The sequence below is a fragment of the Pseudophryne corroboree genome, chromosome 9 (genome assembly GCF_028390025.1).
Source record: "Pseudophryne corroboree isolate aPseCor3 chromosome 9, aPseCor3.hap2, whole genome shotgun sequence".
NCBI classification, from domain to species: Eukaryota; Metazoa; Chordata; class Amphibia; order Anura; family Myobatrachidae; genus Pseudophryne; species Pseudophryne corroboree.
In genome coordinates, this window is record NC_086452.1 from 297,477,926 (window position 1) to 297,490,922 (window position 12,997).

Genomic DNA, 12,997 nt, shown 5'->3' on the forward strand with positions numbered 1-12,997 from the left:
AGCAATTGGGCCCAGATGATCTGTTTCAGAAGCTGTTCAAGCTGAAACGCAGAGAGATTGATTTTTTGCTGCACGGCATATCCTTGTCCGATTACCACAGGGAAAGTATGATTCCCAGAGGATTCAGGGTTAAGAACTCCCCGACCATAGGAAGATATAACCCGGACTTTTGCAAAAAGTGGATAGGGATCACCAATAAATGCAGCATGGACCTCATGTTGCTGGTGATTGAAGAAGCCGGGAGGGAACTGAAATTGGTAAAAGAAAAAATCACATCGTTTGAAATTGACCACCTACCTGTACTACAAGGGGACACATCACATGACTGGCTATCGAAATTACGTTCCCAATGCGACACCTATCGCAGGGACCTGATCAAGTTTAAGAAGAATAAACATGATATTGTACAGGACGACTATGATAACAACAGGGTCTACAGGTGGATCATGGGAAGCGGTTCCAATAGCTCCCAGACATTTCGACCAAAACCGAGACAAGGATGGCGTCGGCGCAGAGAGAATACTTCTAGATCTGCAGCCTCGTCCAACAGCGACAGCGAATTTGCTGTCGCTGACTCTGACGGCTCACAAGACTCGCAGGCCGTCCCTTTAGGCATGGCAGCCGCATCACAGTCCAAGGCAAGAGGCCGCCCACCCGCAGGGGCGGCCAGAACACGAGACTTAAAAGATCGGGCTGCAAAAAACAAAACATGATCTACAATCTCTCTCAACGCACCCTTACGCCTGCCGAAACAGAAGTTCTCAACAATGGCCTGTCATTTGTCCCCACCAATCAACACAAGGATCTAGAGTGGAAGATTGACCTGTATCAATTTGCCAGGAAGCTCCGCAGACAGGAATATTTTGCACAGCATCCCAAACAAGAGTCTGCCGAAACAACCATTTTTCAACCGTTTTTGAACAAAAGGAGTCATTCTACTTTTGACCCACAGTCCGCCAACTCTTCCATCAAGACGTACATACGCTTGGTAGATGAAGCAACCAGCAAATACACTAGGGCAAACCAGCAGCATCATCATAATTTGTCCAAGCAGGAATGGGCAGCACTCAGGAACCTGGGATCTTACACCGACATAGTCATCCGCCCCGCAGACAAAGGGGGCGGGGTGGTGATCCTTGACATGACATACTATCGTTCGGAAATTCTGACTCAACTAGCAGACCCCAATACGTACAGCCTATTGGATGGTGATCCCACGGCACAGTACAAACAAGAATTGGATACCATCTTGGCAACAGCCTGTTCACAGAACCTCATTTCTGAAAAGCTACACAAGGCACTTACACAGAAGTTTCCGGTAGTTCCTGTTTTGTTTACTGTTCCTAAAATACACAAAAATCTCGAGACTCCCCCTGGTCGCCCGATAATTTCTGCCAGACAATCCCTTTATCAGCCCATTTCCCAGTTCCTTGACTACATGTTGCAGCCGTTGGTCCTCAAGCAGGCGACGTATTTGAAAGACACCACATCCTTTCTGCGTTTATTGGACAACTATGGCACAGTCCCCGAGGGAGCAATCCTCTGCACGGTGGACATTTGCAGTCTGTATACCAGCATCCCGCATGCCGGGGGTCTAGAAGCCATGAGAACTTTCCTGGTGAAAGAGAAGATGGAGGATGTCGACCTGGACCTCTTCATGACATTATTGGAATTAACTCTTACACGAAATTATTTCATCTTTGACGGCCGATTCTATCAACAGAGAATCGGGTGCGCGATGGGAAGTAACGTGGCACCGTCATACGCTAACGTGTACATGTTCCAGGAAGAGGTCCTCATGTTCTTCCAAGATCAGTCCATCGTTCAATATATAGCACTATTTACCAGGTACATAGACGACCTGTTCATCATTTGGACAGGAGGTGAACCAGCTTTGAAATCACTGTTGGAATCCATCAATGACAGACCTTCGACACTCAAAATCACCTTTCATTGGTCCATGTCATCTATTAATTACCTGGATGTCCAGGTTGCCATCAAGGCGGGGAGCCTACAGACCAGTGTATACAATAAACCCACCGATAAAAACACTCTTCTGCAAGCCAACAGCCACCATCCGCAATCACTGAAACTGGGTCTTCCCAGATCTCAAATGATGAGGGTAGCTCGAATCAACAGTCAACCTGACCTCCTGGAGGAGGAATTGGACAAGATGGTGTCAAGATTCACCGCTAGAGGCTACGAATGCACTACACTGGAGGCCATCAAAAAGGAGGTACTACAGTTAGCCCGTTCCACTTTATTACAAACCAGGAAGAGGTCCACTGACAACAGAATCATCTGGACCACTACATTCGACACCTGCAGTGCGGTACTGAACAGAGCTAACAGAGCGCTCTGGCCAATTGTATCTTCTGACCCACGTCTACCCTTCAAGCACAAGACTCCAATGATGTGCTATAGAAGAGGCCGTAACATCAAGGACTTGGTAGTGCACACCGACATTTCCAACATTTCGAGCTCTCCCATCCGGTCTCAAAAGGACTCATTTCTGATCAAGAAGCCAGGGTGCTACCGCTGCTTGGGCTGCACAACCTGCAGCCACATGTTGACGGGTTCCACTTTCATCGTACCACGGACAGGTAGAAAGATTGTCATGCGTCACGTGGTAACCTGCACCTCCACCTACATCATTTACCTGATCACTTGCCCATGTGGCTTATGCTACGTGGGCAAGACTATCAGATCCTTACGGGAACGCATGGCTTTACACCGCTCCGCAATCAAGGCGGCCCTCGCCGGGAGTTCTTCGGAACAACCGGTGGCCAGACACTTCTACGAAGCAAGGCACTGCCTATCTGATCTTAAGCATATCATCATAGATCACGTTCCAAAATCCCTCAGAGGGGGTGACAGGGATGGACAACTCCTTCGCAGGGAGTCTTCTTGGATTTACAGACTCAACACTACCCAGTCAGATGGACTAAACGAAAGAATAGTGTGGAGTACATTTGGATGATTTTCCAACAACACAGCCTTTACGATTACAAGAAATGCTGGACCATGGTCAATACCCGGCATGATCTCAGCTTTGTTTAGCTTTGTCTGTTCTGTTGGGTAACTTAGTGTCTTTATTCCATTTACTGCACTCTGTTTTTCCCTCTCCTTTCTATATATTTTCATACATTATCAGGGACGTACGGTTCACGGTCTTGCATGCTGCTTGCCCATATACCAACATAGGGTGGCTCACAACGGGCTCGTATAAACCCCCCCTCCCCCTCCCCTTTTTTCCTTCATTGCCAGGATTGGTTTTTCATGTTACTCTAGATGCCTTTACTATGTCTCTACAAGGGTTCTGGGGAGGTCGCACTGCACTGATCTTTGTTATTATGCCCAGGTCACGTGCACGCATCCCGTCCTCGGCGTCCCGACTGCTGCCTAGCAACCGAGCAGCCACGTCATCACGAGCCGCGCACGCACGTCACCACACAGCGCCGCTCTGCGTACCGGGAACACGGACGGACGCTCACTGGCGGTTTGGCGGGTTTCTTCGCTTTATAGGTAAGTCACCTTCAGCACTTTCTTCACTCTCTCACATCTTGACAACGGGGTTAGATCCCCCGAAACGTTGATGTTCTCTGTCATGTATTTCTAATACATCTTCACACTAATACAAGACCCTGAGTGCCGCAGTTTTTTTCCCGACTACCTACAAGTGTTGCTGAGGGCACCGGGGCGCTATATTCAGAGGAGGAGTGCCGGGCCATACATGATCTATATATATATATATATATATATATATACACGCCATATGTAGATATCTGGTACTTGGGGTGAACAGTAGCAGCGTACTCACAATAGTACTTTCACAATAGTAGTATAGCTACACATACCTCTTTCACTCACACAAACCTCTTTCAATTAAACAGACACACACATGCCTCTTTCAATTACACACACACATCTTTCACTTACACACACATGCATGTCTTTTACTTACACACACTCACATGCCTCTCACGTAAACCCACACTCACATGCCTCTTTCACTTACACACATATGCATCTTTCAATTACACACACACAATTACACACACACACACACACACACACACCCATGCCTCTTTCAATTACACACACACAATTACACACACACACCACGCCTCATTCAATTACACACACACACACTCACATGCCTTTCACTTACACACTCACATGCCTTTCACTTACATACACACACGCCTATTTCAATTACACACAAACACACAGTTACACACCCACAATTACACACACATGCCTCTTTCAATTAAACAGACACACACATGCCTCTTTCAACTACACATACAATTACACACACACACCACACCTTATTTAATTACACACACACTTACACACACAATTGCACACACACACACACGCCTCATTTAATTACACACACAATCACACACACACGTCACACACACACACACACACACACACACACACACACACACACACACGTATTTTTCACTTAAACACACAACTTTCGTTAAAACACACAGACACACACACCTCCCTTCAAAACATCAACACACATAAACACAGTCAGTGTTGCCAATATTTATTAAAGATACCCCAGTAATCAACCCCATACACACACATACACCACACACACCACACATACACCACACATACACAGTGCAGCAGCATGAGGCAGGTGTTGCCAGTGCCTACCTTCGGCTAGCAGCAGGATGGAGGAAGAGAGAGCTTCAGACGGCCAGCTCTTCTGGTAGTGCCTGTGATCAGCTGTGCGCTGGAGCTCTCCCTAGCTGCAGCCAGCTGCAAGCTCGTCTCTGTGGATACGAGGAGGCAGCTGCTGCAGCTGTGTCACGACACTGACATCCACATTCGGCACTGGATTGTCGGGCAGTGGGAGGCAATGGAGGACAGGTGCCCCCTTGAGGTCAGGAGCCCGGCGGCAGCTGACTCCACTGCCTCCAACAGTTCCGCCACTGCGCCCCGGTACCTTGCGATTAGCAGCGCGGGCCAGATCGCTGTATGCTCAGTGGTCGGTGTGCAAACCTCTGGGATCTCGGTGGCCATCTTGGGATAGGACATGAAGTCTCCCTGAAGAACAGAAAGACTGGAGTCTGTGCAGCAACACACTCCTAGTTCAATAAAGAGGGAAGTTAATCTGGCAACTATTGGTAATTAAGTAGTGAGTGGCAGTGTCAGTCACTCACTGCATGCGTGGCATGTGACAGACTTTGGCGATGTCAGCAGAGATGTCATCAGTGTGAGGAGCAGAGGGAGGAGACAGAGAGCTTGATTCTGCAGTGGACACAGACATCTGCTTCTTTTGATGCAGTCTTGTCTACATCTACTGATAATACCGCGTTTTCAATTGCAGTGTCCTGAAAAAGTGTACTTCCACCACTGTGCATCTTTGGACACACCACTGGTGCACCATCGAAGCTTGCACCAGCTCTACGGCAGGGGGCCCACACCAAAAACCATGTACCATTTCTTCAATACTTACCGCTCCGGAGTCCTGTGTCGGCATCTCCAGCACTGCACAAATTACTGTGAAAATGGTTCAGTGCCCATTATCCCAGCATCTTGCTCATCTGCAATAGAAAATTTAATGGGAAAATGGCTGCCAAGCCATTTCTCCGGAGACCTGCACAAGCGCAGTAGACTCTCACACAACGCCAGAGTCTACTAGTGCTCACTAATGCACTGCTGGCTAGAAAGGAGTGGGCCCGGACGGAGAATACGCACTGACCCCCTTCTCTCTTAATACACGCTACGCTAAACAATGTTTTGTGATTAATGTTAAAAACATTGGTACTACTAATGTTTTCTTTCAAAGTCCCATACCTAATTTAAGGGGGGTATTCAATTACACGCAAAGGTTTACTCCGCGACTAACTGCCAGCAAAAAATCCTGTGTCGCGAAAAAGTCTATTTAATTAAATAGCCATATTCCTGCGCCGAAAAATCAGGATTCATGTGCGGAAACCCAGCGATTCCAGGTAATCTGCGGAATCAATGTTTTATTTCCCACCCATGTCCCGTTTCTCTGGGGGGGGTTTACGTGGACTTTACCTCGCAGCTCCAAGAGCTGCGTGGTTCAGTCCGTCTGCGGGGACTTTCGCATGGGGAATTTTGCTGCTGATTGAATACCTCCAGCACTGCAATTTACCACGCTAATTGAATCCCCCCCCCCTCGCCAGGGTAGCTAGCTTACTTACAAAAAAAGATGAAACATTGGTTAGAATCTGAAATCTATTAGGGATGGCCATTGGAAACCAATGGTTTGCAACCATGGATTCGATTGAAGTCATTTTTACATAAAAAAATGTTTCCTACAGTTGCCAGCCATTGGATGCTACATGTGATGCCCATCAGACTGTCGGAATTCAGCTGCGGACACCTGGAGGTGGGATACGCAACTTTGCTTAAGTGCTCGTGTATGAAGCTCTGGCTGCTTCTGCCCATATGGCTCAGTATAAAATAAGGAAGGACACCAGTCGCCCGGAGGCATGATAAAATGTTGGTGCCCCCCCTATACATATAGGAATATATATATATATATATATATATATATATATATATATATATATATGAAAAGGAAATAGGCGGCACTCACGGACTTCTCATAAAACAAAACTCGAGCTGACTCAAGGATTGTGTCTTAACGTTTCGGTTTAAATATAACCGTCTTCAGAAGTAAAAATATAACATTACATAACTCTTACCTTTATACACTCTAAGAACCACCACTAGTGCCATGTCCACGGCGTCCACGCCGGGACCAACTTCCGGTTGCGTCATCATCCACGGACATAGTTGTCCTGACAACGGCACACTTCCGGCTATCGTGACTAACCCATCACCATGACAACTTAAAAACAAACATTCAAGAGAAAACTCCGGGACCGGAATGCCAGCGCCACTGTAAAAATACGAGTACAAAAAGACTCATTATGCTAAATCCTCTCAAAGATGTCCTAAATTATCTATTATGAAAGTTAACCATCTTAACCATATCTATGTTATAGAAAGCATGTTAGTGAAAGAGTCTCATTTAAGCCGTTAGGGGATACCGTGTTTAACCGGTGTATCCACCTGGCTTCTTTCTGCAAAAGTATCCTATGTCTATCTCCTCCTCGTTTAGACAAAGGTACATGTTCTAGCATTTTGTAGCGTAAAGTAGCTAATCCATGTTGATGTAATTTAAAATGCTTCGCCACTGGCTGATCAATAATTTTACCTTCCAAGATTTGTTTAATTGCACTTCTGTGCTGGGACATACGCTCTTTAAATTGACAGCTAGTTTTACCTATATAAAATAGGCCGCATGGACACCTAATGCAGTACACTACGAACTTACTAGTGCACGTTAAAACCTGTTTGATTTTAATTCTTTTCCCCGTATGCGGATGAACCACATAGTCACCTGTCTCAAGATATAGACAGGTAGTGCACCCGGTGCACTTATAGTTGCCTGGTTTCCTGGATAAAAACAGATTTCTATTTACACGGGGTCTGTTTGTCGGACTATTACCGGGAGCGGATGTTGCCTAGGGGTTTTCGCATTCGGAATACTCCTACCATAGGCCGCCATAACCGCGAATTTTGCTGCAAATGGGCCGCGGTGCTCAATAAAGCCTCCTTCGATTTGGTACTTCTAGTGATTGAGGAAGCAACGAGGGAGTTAGGAGAAATACGGATAAAGATACAAGATCTGGAATTTACCACGCTACCTATTTTGAGTGAGGATAACAGCGGAGATTGGATTGCCAAGCTGGCTACACAAGTGGAGAAATATAAAGCTGATTTGGTAAAGTTTAAAGCTAAGAAATTTGCCACTGTCAGAAAAGATTATGCGGAAAACAAGGTGTACTTTTGGGCAAATAACACTGCCAAACCCAATTTATATCGGCCAAGGACCAATAGAAGAACACGCCGCTTCCAATTAGAGACAGAGACCTCTAGCGGCACCTCGAATAGTGAGACGGATCGTGCCAGTTCCAGACGACGTCCTGCCGCACCATCAGCCCCTTTGGGGGTCCAAACCAGGGCCCAGAGGGATTTACCCGCAGAGCCAGAACCCGACGCGGCGGGCAGTGTGAAAGGCAAGGTTGCCAAAGGCGCAAAACCGAAGAAGTAATTTATAACCTATCTTCAAGATCCTTTACAGAGGATGAGATTAGCGTACTGTCTAAAGGTTTGAATTTCGTTCCTACCAACGAACATAATGATTTGGACAGTAGGATTGACCTCAGTAGGTTCAGTAGACAGTTACGCTTGAAGGAGTTCTTCAACACCAGACCCGATATGACCCTTAATTCTGCTGATTGCCCGATTAGATCTAGATCTTCTTTTGATCCATATTCCACTAATCCTGCAATCAAAGTCTTTACCAGGACTTTATCACAATGTATTGATGAATGTGGTAATCTTTCTAATTCAAGTGTCAATAATCTTACCAAAGCGCAGCGCCTGGCTTTACGTGATCTGTCATCCTATCCTGACATCACGGTGCGCCCTGCCGATAAGGGGGGCGGCATTGTGATTCAAGATTTGACAGACTACAAGTCAGAAGCTTATCGCCAGCTTGATGATGAATCTGTGTATAGCAGATTGATGGTTGATCCTACATCTGAATATACTGGGGAATTGAATTCCATTTTATCACAGGCGGAGATAAATGGTATTATCTCCAGTGCCACTAGGAAGGCTCTGGTAGTTACCTCTCCGTATGTGCCTGTCTTTTACACGATCCCTAAGCTACATAAAAATCCTGTCCAGCCGCCAGGGCGCCCTATAATTGCGGCGAGGGAATCGTTATTTTCGAATATAGCAAAGTATGTGGATTATTATTTACAACCAGTTATTCAGAATCAGGCTACTTACCTGAAGGACACAACCACCTTTCTGCAAAAATGACGGGATATTGATTTAAGAAACAAAGCAAATCAACTTTTTATAGCTGCACTCATTCCCTGAATAAGAACTAATTACGAATGTATTATTTTTCAAATAATTTGTAGGTAATAATGTTGACTACTGGAAAGATTCTCAATACCCATATGTGATGTAAATACCTTTATTGTTATCACATATGATGTATTATATGTCCCCTTTATTCTAAGGGGGACAACTGAGTGAAATATTTAAAAGAAATTGTATAGAGACAGAATAACGTGTATGAAAAAATAAATTAAATTATGTGTAAAGAATATGTAAAAAAAAAGGTGCTAGTGCGCTGTTATGGTTTACCAGTTAACAGAACCTGTAATTCAGAAGCGTTTTTTATGTAATTCATTTATTTTCATAATACCACCGCTGAATTTTTTGCCAGTAATGTATATGACGAGTTACAAAATATATCAATGTTGTACTATTTTTAATAGATTCTCAAATTTATAGATCCCAATGCAACGTTTGTTGCTATATAGTAAGATCGTGAGAGTATTAGATACAACAATGCAAAAAACCGGATGATGGTTATGTCTGTTATAGACGTAAGGTTGTTATTACCTTTAATAATACCGGTGTACAGTAACACGCTGATAATTTATTCTTTAATATTTGATATTGAAAAATACCCCTATTGTAGTGTGTATTCCCTAGCCATAACTCCTTGCTGGGTATCCTGCTGTTGTGGCTGTGTTCTCAAGAAGACTAGCAGTTTTGCATGATACTGTCACACTGATAGGCCAGCTTAGGCATCTATCTACTGCAAAAATTGCTGTCTAAATATACAGCCAACCCAGACAAGTGTAGATTAATACTACTCCCCTTAATCACCACTGTTTAATTTTTTCCCAGTGGTCTATATACTCTATAAGGGGAGCATGGCAGTTATATTCAGGTGTATAGAATATCTCAATTTAAATCAAATTCACACAGTGCTAGCTACAGAAATGTTTTATTGAGCCTGTCTAAACATCTATTTGCTCATAAGAAACTGTATAATAGACATCAAAGGGCTGATCATTAATGTGTGCCCATGTTGTATGACAATTAGTGATGAGCACCGGAAATTTTTCGGGTTTTGGTTTTGGGTTCGGTTCCGCGGCCGTGTTTTGGGTTCGAACGCATTTTGGCAAAACCTCACCGAATTTTTTTTGTCGGATTCGGGTGTGTTTTGGATTCGGGTGTTTTTTTAAAAAAACCCTAAAAAACAGCTTAAATCATAGAATTTGGGGGTCATTTTGATCCCAAAGTATTATTAACCTCAATAACCATAATTTCCACTCATTTTCAGTCTATTCTGAACACCTCACACCTCACAATATTATTTTTAGTCCTAAAATTTGCACCGAGGTCGCTGGATGACTAAGCTCAGCGACCCAAGTGGCCGACACAAACACCTGGCCCATCTAGGAGTGTCACTGCAGTGTCACGCAGGATGGCCCTTCCAAAAAACACCCCCCAAACAGAACATGACGCAAAGAAGAAAAAAAAGAGGCGCAATGAGGTAGCTGTGTGAGTAAGCTAAGCGACCCTAGTGGCCGACACAAACACCTGGCCCATCTAGGAGTGGCACTGCAGTGTCACGCAGGATGGCCCTTCCAAAAAACACTCCCCAAACAGCACATGACGCAAAGAAACAAAGAGGCGCAATGAGGTAGCTGTGTGAGTAAGCTAAGCGACCCTAGTGGCCGACACAAACACCTGGCCCATCTAGGAGTGGCACTGCAGTGTCACGCAGGATGGCCCTTCCAAAAAACACTCCCCAAACAGCACATAACGCAAAGAAACAAAGAGGCGCAATGAGGTAGCTGTGTGACTAAGATAAGCGACCCAAGTGGCCGACACAAACACCTGGCCCATCTAGGAGTGGCACTGCAGTGTCACGCAGGATGGCCCTTCCAAAAACTACTCCCCAAACAGCACATGACGCAAAGAAAAATGAAAGAAAAAAGAGGTGCAAGATGGAATTGTCCTTGGGCCCTCCCACCCACCCTTATGTTGTATAAACAGGACATGCACACTTTAACCAACCCATCATTTCAGTGACAGGGTCTGCCACACGACTGTGACTGAAATGACGGGTTGGTTTGGACCCCCACCAAAAAAGAAGCAATTAATCTCTCCTTGCACAAACTGGCTCTACAGAGGCAAGATGTCCACCTCATCATCATCCTCCGATATATCACCGTGTACATCCCCCTCCTCACAGATTATCAATTCGTCCCCACTGGAATCCACCATCTCAGCTCCCTGTGTACTTTGTGGAGGCAATTGCTGCTGGTGAATGTCTCCACGGAGGAATTGATTATAATTCATTTTAATGAACATGATCTTCTCCACATTTTCTGGATGTAACCTCGTACGCCGATTGCTGACAAGGTGAGCGGCGGCACTAAACACTCTTTCGGAGTACACACTTGTGGGAGGGCAACTTAGGTAGAATAAAGCCAGTTTGTGCAAGGGCCTCCAAATTGCCTCTTTTTCCTGCCAGTATAAGTACGGACTGTCTGACGTGCCTACTTGGATGCGGTCACTCATATAATCCTCCACCATTCTTTCAATGGGGAGAGAATCATATGCAGTGACAGTAGACGACATGTCCGTAATCGTTGTCAGGTCCTTCAGTCCGGACCAGATGTCAGCATCAGCAGTCGCTCCAGACTGCCCTGCATCACCGCCAGCGGGTGGGCTCGGAATTCTGAGCCTTTTCCTCGCACCCCCAGTTGCGGGAGAATGTGAAGGAGGAGATGTTGACAGGTCGCGTTCCGCTTGACTTGACAATTTTCTCACCAGCAGTACTTTGAACCCCAGCAGACTTGTGTCTGCCGGAAAGAGAGATCCAAGGTAGGATTTAAATCTAGGATCGAGCACGGTGGCCAAAATGTAGTGCTCTGATTTCAACAGATTGACCACCCGTGAATCCTTGTTAAGCGAATTAAGGACTCCATCCACAAGTCCCACATGCCTAGCGGAATCGCTCTGTGTTAGCTCCTCCTTCAATGTCTCCAGCTTCTTCTGCAAAAGCCTGATGAGGGGAATGACCTGACTCAGGCTGGCAGTGTCTGAACTGACTTCACGTGTGGCAAGTTCAAAAGGTTGCAGAACCTTGCACAACGTTGAAATCATTCTCCACTGCGCTTGAGACAGGTGCATTCCACCTCCTATATCGTGCTCAGTTGTATAGGCTTGAATGGCCTTTTGCTGCTCCTCCAACCTCTGAAGCATATAGAGGGTTGAATTCCACCTCGTTACCACTTCTTGCTTCAGATGATGGCAGGGCAGGTTCAGGCGTTTTTGGTGTTGCTCCAGTCTTCTGTACGTGGTGCCTGTACGCCGAAAGTGTCCCGCAATTCTTCTGGCCACCGACAGCATCTCTTGCACGCCCCTCTCGTTTTTTAAATAATTCTGCACCACCAAATTCAAGGTATGTGCAAAACATGGGACGTGCTGGAATTTGCCCAGATTTAATGCACACACAATATTGCTGGCGTTGTCCGATGCCACAAATCCACAGGAGAGTCCAATTGGGGTAAGCCATTCTGCGATGATCTTCCTCAGTTGCCGTAAGAGGTTTTTAGCTGTGTGCGTATTCTGGAATGCGGTGATACAAAGCGTAGCCTGCCTAGGAAAGAGTTGGCGTTTGCGAGATGCTGCTACTGGTGCCGCCGCTGCTGTTCTTGCGGCGGGAGTCCATACATCTACCCAGTGGGCTGTCACAGTCATATAGTCCTGAGCCTGCCCTGCTCCACTTGTCCACATGTCCGTGGTTAAGTGGACATTGGGTACAACTGCATTTTTTAGGACACTGGTGAGTCTTTTTCTGAGGTCTGTGTACATTTTCGGTATCGCCTGCCTAGAGAAATGGAACCTAGATGGTATTTGGTACCGGGGACACAGTACCTCCAACAAGTCTCTAGTTGCCTCTGCAGTAATGATGGATACCGGAACCACGTTTCTCACCGCCCAGGATGCCAAGGCCTCAGTTATCCGCTTTGCAGCAGGATGACTGCTGTGATATTTCATCTTCCTCGCAAAGGACTGTTGGACAGTCAATTGCTTGGTGGAA